The sequence below is a fragment of the Stegodyphus dumicola genome, chromosome 3 (genome assembly GCF_044657685.1).
Source record: "Stegodyphus dumicola isolate Sdum_Otavi_A_Nest chromosome 3, ASM4465768v1".
Lineage (NCBI taxonomy): Eukaryota > Metazoa > Arthropoda > Arachnida > Araneae > Eresidae > Stegodyphus > Stegodyphus dumicola.
In genome coordinates, this window is record NC_140770.1 from 229,885,389 (window position 1) to 229,891,566 (window position 6,178).

Genomic DNA, 6,178 nt, shown 5'->3' on the forward strand with positions numbered 1-6,178 from the left:
TAGTTTTTAATATAGGTTCGGCAAGTTTTAGAATTTTCCTGTATTGCAAGTTTTAACATCGCCAAGAGCGGAATACGCTATTTTGTTGGTAAGACCTTAATACTTCTAATTGCAAAAGATATAACTAAAGATATAGCTAAAACAATGCTTTATGAAAAACCTTTTATGAAAAACCTTTTATTGACAATGATTTAAGACCTCTCTTAAACGATACGAGTTGCACGCAGACTGAATGACATTGCCAATAACATTATAATCAGGATATGTCAGTAGAATAAGAGAAAGTCTGATTTAGTCACTTGAAATAGACGAGACAAGAGGAGTTTGGAATGATGTACAGTTGATTTGTTATGTCATGTATGAGTTTAACAGAATTGCTTATAAAGATATGTTTTTTTCAAAGAATCTGCCAACTTCTGCAATAGGAGAGGAAATTTTCAAAAGATACTCAATGAGTACACAAAAGGGTATGAAACTGAATGGAAATAATGCATGTCTTTGAATGGGCTCGTGCATTCGCCGATAGCCATGATGGCGTTGTAGATAAATGCTGAAATGTGGCACTTATGTGATCCATTGTTTTATTCATAGAGAAGCTTTGAGGGTCAAGGGTATCAGAGTATATTATTTAAATTCAAATTCGTGTAAAGAGACAACATTAAGATAATCAAATATATTAAAGCGCAGCTCCTGAACGACAAAATATTTTCATTACTTTGTGATGGCCTGAGTGGTTAGCCCAAACAATTTCTTCTTGTTCTGAAGTTCTCTTGCTCTCATGAGATAAGGTTCATATTCAAGGTCCTTGGATTCAAGGAAGAGAGTCTTGTTATTAGTAAATCAAATTAATGACGATTTTACATCATTTCTTGCCAAAGACATTTGGCTAAGCACATTCGCCTAAATTTCAAACGAATTCTGAAAACTAAGCAAATTGAATCTCTCACTACAAGGTAATGTTTTTATTGTTTTCAATGCAGATGAGAAAAATAAACGGATTTAAGGAATAGTTTCATAAAACAGAGTAAGTTTTTACCATTTCGAGCATCAGAATCATTTTAAAAATGTAGAAAAATAATATTCCTATTGGCAACGAACTATGCAATAGCGCATGTTCGCATCTCCAAACTCTGAGTTCAAAACTCGAAATTTATTTTCCAAAATGGAAAATATAGCGAATTTTCATATTGTTACATTATTTTTTCCTTTTCTTGATGTTATGAACGGGGTTCGTGTGGATTTGGAGTGAATAACGACGTAAGCACTTGATGGAATATCGAAACACACTTTATTTCGCAATATTAATCAGGACTGCTCCAAAACACTTTTACAGCCGTCGAAGATCTAATATAAAGACGCTGCAACGATCAGCGAAGAAGGCTTTATGCTGTCAGGCAATAACAGTGGAGACGACTTCATTGCAAAGCACCAGAATACAGCTCCCGACTCTGCTTGGTCGTTCTCGGAACTCCACGTATTCTAGAGACTCCCCACGCTACAACTCGCGATGCACTCGACGACACACAGAGCACAGCTCCCGACTCTTCGGTTCAGTCGTTCCTGCAGCTCAACACGCTCTCTCGACGATGCACTAACCGCGATACATTAAGAGACTCCTTCGGTGCACTCGACGACCTACTCGGCACTCGCTCAATGACTGACTATCAGCTCGCTAGACGAGGCACTCTCACTCGCCCTCTGGACGAGGCACTCGCACTCGCCCTCTGGACGAGGCACTCTCACACTAACTGACTGCGGACCAGCAGGGTTTATATAGCTTTCGGCTTGTGTTCGAGAACATTTTGGGCAAAACCGGTACGAATTCGTTTCAGAAGGTTCTCCATCCGTCCATGGCATATCGCCAATTTTGTCCCCAAATGGGGATTTCTCGCCAAATGTGACAACCCCGCCTTATCTTGCCATTTTATGACAACCCTAAAACTGCTTTGTGGGGAAGCCATCTTACCGCTCCTGTACATTTTGTAATAATATATTCACAATTTGTTGCTACTTTGGTAGACGGTTGCACGGATTTTGGCGATTTTTTTTGGCGAGCGATACGACTTATAGTAAACCCATTGCTGGACAAGTTATTTATGGTAACCCGATACTTTGTCGCCATTTTATTTTTAAAATAATGCGTTTTATTATGCATAAATTCAGTGTTTTAAATATTATTTATGGCTTCTAAATATTAAAAATCAATTTAATTTTGCATTCTTATTTGAAATACAAATTTTATTGTTTATGTTATTTTATATAATTTTATGTTGTGGATGATGTAATTAATGACAAAAAGTAATTGGTTTAAAAGTAATTTCTTTAAGAGTAATTGGTTTTAATATCTATAAATTTAATCTAATGTTTTAAACATCATTTATGGCTGTTAAATATTAAAATACAATTTAATTTTGCATTTTTTTAAAAACGATTTTATTATGTATGATTATTTAAATAATTTTAATTCTATGCGCGATGTAATTAGCTCCTTGATTGGTTATAGAACATTTGTGCATTAACGATCTGCAATCAGCTCCCTGATTGGTTATTGAATATTTGTGCATTACCGCGCCATTTTAAAATTTTATTATTCACTTCTTCGAATTCCTTAAATTTCATAGCTTTTCAAAGTCATTCATGTCCCTTTCAAAGATTAATATTGTTATTGGTAAGTACCAAGAATTATTGGTATCGGAATCAAAAAATTGTCCTTTGAGACCTCATTTAGGCCAACCTGGCTTTCCTAATCAAAGATTTATTTATAAATTGTTACAAATCTATTTAAATTTATTTTAAATTTTTTGGAGGAAACCTCGCTAATTGCTTCTTCAATGAAGTGCGATATATGTGGATTACAGATGAAGATCGTGAAAATAGTCGATTCTGAGGACGGCCGTATATGGTATTGTGGTCACGGTGGAAGAAATAACCGCTGTAACGGTAAAAAAAAATATTAGACATTCCTCCTTTTTTACGGGCAGTAAACTTCTAATTGCTGTCATTTTAGCTCTAGTGTACGAAGCTTTCTTATTTACTTACTTTAAAGTATTTCGATTTAAGTAATATTTTAATTCTTTTAAACGTTGGTATGATGGTTTTTAATTCGATATTCATTTTAAGTAATATTTTAATCCATTTAAGCATTGGCGCAATATTTTTATAGTGGTGTTTTTATTCTATTGCATTGCTATATGAAAGTATTACTTTAACCTTACTTTAGTATTTTATACTCGTTAGAAATGCATTTATTTAATTTTTTCTGTCATCTTAAAAAACAAGGTTTTCGACAAAAGGTTAATCCCTTATTTTTAACAATATTTATTTTTCTAAAGTCTTGAATATTCTACTATGCGCAAAATATGTAAAAAGAGCGTTTTTCAAGATGGCTGACGATTGTAAAAACCGCGCCAACAATTGCGCCATACTAAATCTCCAAAAATCCATGCAGCCGTTAATATTAAAGAACCTTGGCAGTCGTCTACCGAAGTAGCGCCCACAATCTTTTCATAGCGAATTTCCTAATAACAAATTGTCACTGTTTGAAAGAGAAGAATTAATTAAACTCCTTAATGACAACGGACTTAAAATTAAATTCCAAGCAAAAAATATGGTAATTTAAGGACCCTATCACTAGTTAAAAATAGAATGCAGTAAAAACTTTTCAAAGACGCTTTAAAAATATTATAATTTAGTTCACTTCTACCCATCTGTATGAAAAAAAGTTCAGCTTCGCTAACTGAAATTTAAAAAAAAAAAAAAAAAAAAAAAAAAAAATGTCGAAAATGAGTTGATGTATGAGTATGTGACGATTTCACTCTTATGCTTGCAGCATATGTCGAAACATAGAACAGCAGTTCAAGTATCGCAAGCTTAACCATCTAATTAAAGCGAGTACGAACATTTCTTTAAATTTTAGTTAATAGGCTAAAGATTAGTAGTCTTGGGTTATTTAAACTAATATATTTTTCCATTCACTTAATATCAAATTTAATTAATTGTATTTTAAAATAAGTTAAAAATTGCTTTCGAAGGGGATTAGAGTAAAGCGATTCCAGGAACATTCTGCTCTGTAATACTACTTGCGTACTTGAAAAATGTTTGGGAAACGCTGATTTAAATGATCGTGTTCCACATGTACATTTGCATACAATATTTGACAAATCGGTAACGTATGCATATTAATGGGATAGCAGTTCTCTGCAACAAAATATTGTTATTTTCTTGCTCGGTAAATTATTACCTAGTTTTAAGCCCTCTGACAAATACAAATTAAAAAAATATTGAGGAATTATCCAATTCTCTTCCAAAACAAAGAGCTGCTGTCTTATACTACAACTTTACGCAGTGGTTTTCAACAATTTCTCTCCACACTCCAAAGTTTTGTCAGCGTATGATGCATCACATTTTGTTTATGCAAATTGCGAATTTCCGATAACCGTTACAGTTGGAAGTTGAAAATATTTTAAATTTTATATTAGTATATCATTAAGTTTTACATAACTTACGTCAGTATATCATAACGCTCCATAGAATTTTAAGTTTTATTACATATAAATAAATATTTATGTGATTATTAATGTATTAATTATATTAGTTTTAATAACTTAAAATACAAATGACTCTTTCTGGTTTCCTTAAGTTTACAAGATGATTAAATTTAATTATTTCATCCCTTTTGTGTCAGATGATTACAAGTAATCGGTTGTGATGTAATCGGATAGCGGTAACAGCTATAATGTAACAGCTGCAGTCTCCCAAACTAAAGTCGAAGAATTCCTCTCGGTACTAGTTTTTTCTTGTTATATTGCGGTCTCTCTCTCTCTTTTTTTTTTTTTTTTTTTTTTTTTTTTTTTTTTTTTAAAGTATGTAATTTTTATTAAAAGAAAATTCCAATAAAAGAAAAAGGCAAAACTATCAGAACAGTTTCAGATTTTAAATTACGTCCAAATGGGCGTTTTTTTTTTTTTTTTTTTTTTTTTTTTTACGTTTTGTGTGTTACCTTTATCAACAGCAATATCACAAATTAATTTTAAAACGAGCATATCTTTAGAATTTCCGATACAGAGTTTCCCGCGCTGGAGATAAAATTTTTTTTTTCCGTACAGAGTTGCCATTGCCCGCTTTGAAATCGTTGAGTTTTTTAATCAAAATTTCGTTGAAATACAAAATATGGAAACGATAATGAAACAAAGTTCAAATTCAAATTAGGGCTTCCACATGCCCATATTCTATGGCAGATTACGTTACTCAAATTTTGATGGCTTTAGGTACCGTTGTTTTATCACAATCCGAGAAATAGACATATATTTATGCAGATTTTTCATTATTTAATTTCTTTAAGTATAAAACAGGGCGGTAATATATGGTGACAAGGATTTGAAAAGTGATACAGCCTTTTAGAGTTTTCGAAGCAAAATGCCAAAACGAAATTAATAGTCCTTCAGGGCAAATTGCCCCTTTGGACTAATAAAATTCTAGCTCTGGCGTAGATATCTATATTTTACTCCCCCCCCCAAAAAAAAAATTAAGTAAATACATAAAAGTACGCTATCTATGATTTTTTTAATATTTGAACGGGCTGGAAGTCCATTTAATCCGAATAACTGGAGTGCTACTGTACTTTTAAACGAAACAGTAAAAGACTTAAAAATCATGGGAGACAAACTGAATTTAAGCATGGAGATCAAATTTGTGTGTTATTTTGAAGTTACTTCTCGCATACATTTCTTGTGGCGCCATCTGCAGAAAATAAAAGTAACTTAAATAATTAACAAAGCAGATGAAATAAAGAGAATAAATTAATGAACAACTTATTGAATAAAAAAAAATCAGATAAGTTTAACTTGAAAAATTTCTAGAAGTAGTGCAATGAAAGAAATCTTCAGGACTTTCCAAAACTAAGTATGAATTTACAAACTAATCACCCTAAAATTATATTTAAAGATTTAAAAAATTAATTATTCATATCACGATAGTTTTTTTAACTTTTAACTTTTAAGACAAACTGATGATAAATTTTTTCTATATATAAGGAACATGTCTCTTTGTAAACAAAGAACTAAAATAGAATGAATGATACACTTTAAACACTTTTATCGCCAGTATTTGCTTCGATATCAAGAACATTGTTGTAAGAGGTAAGAAAACACTTTTAATTTAAAAATGGCCACAGATAAGC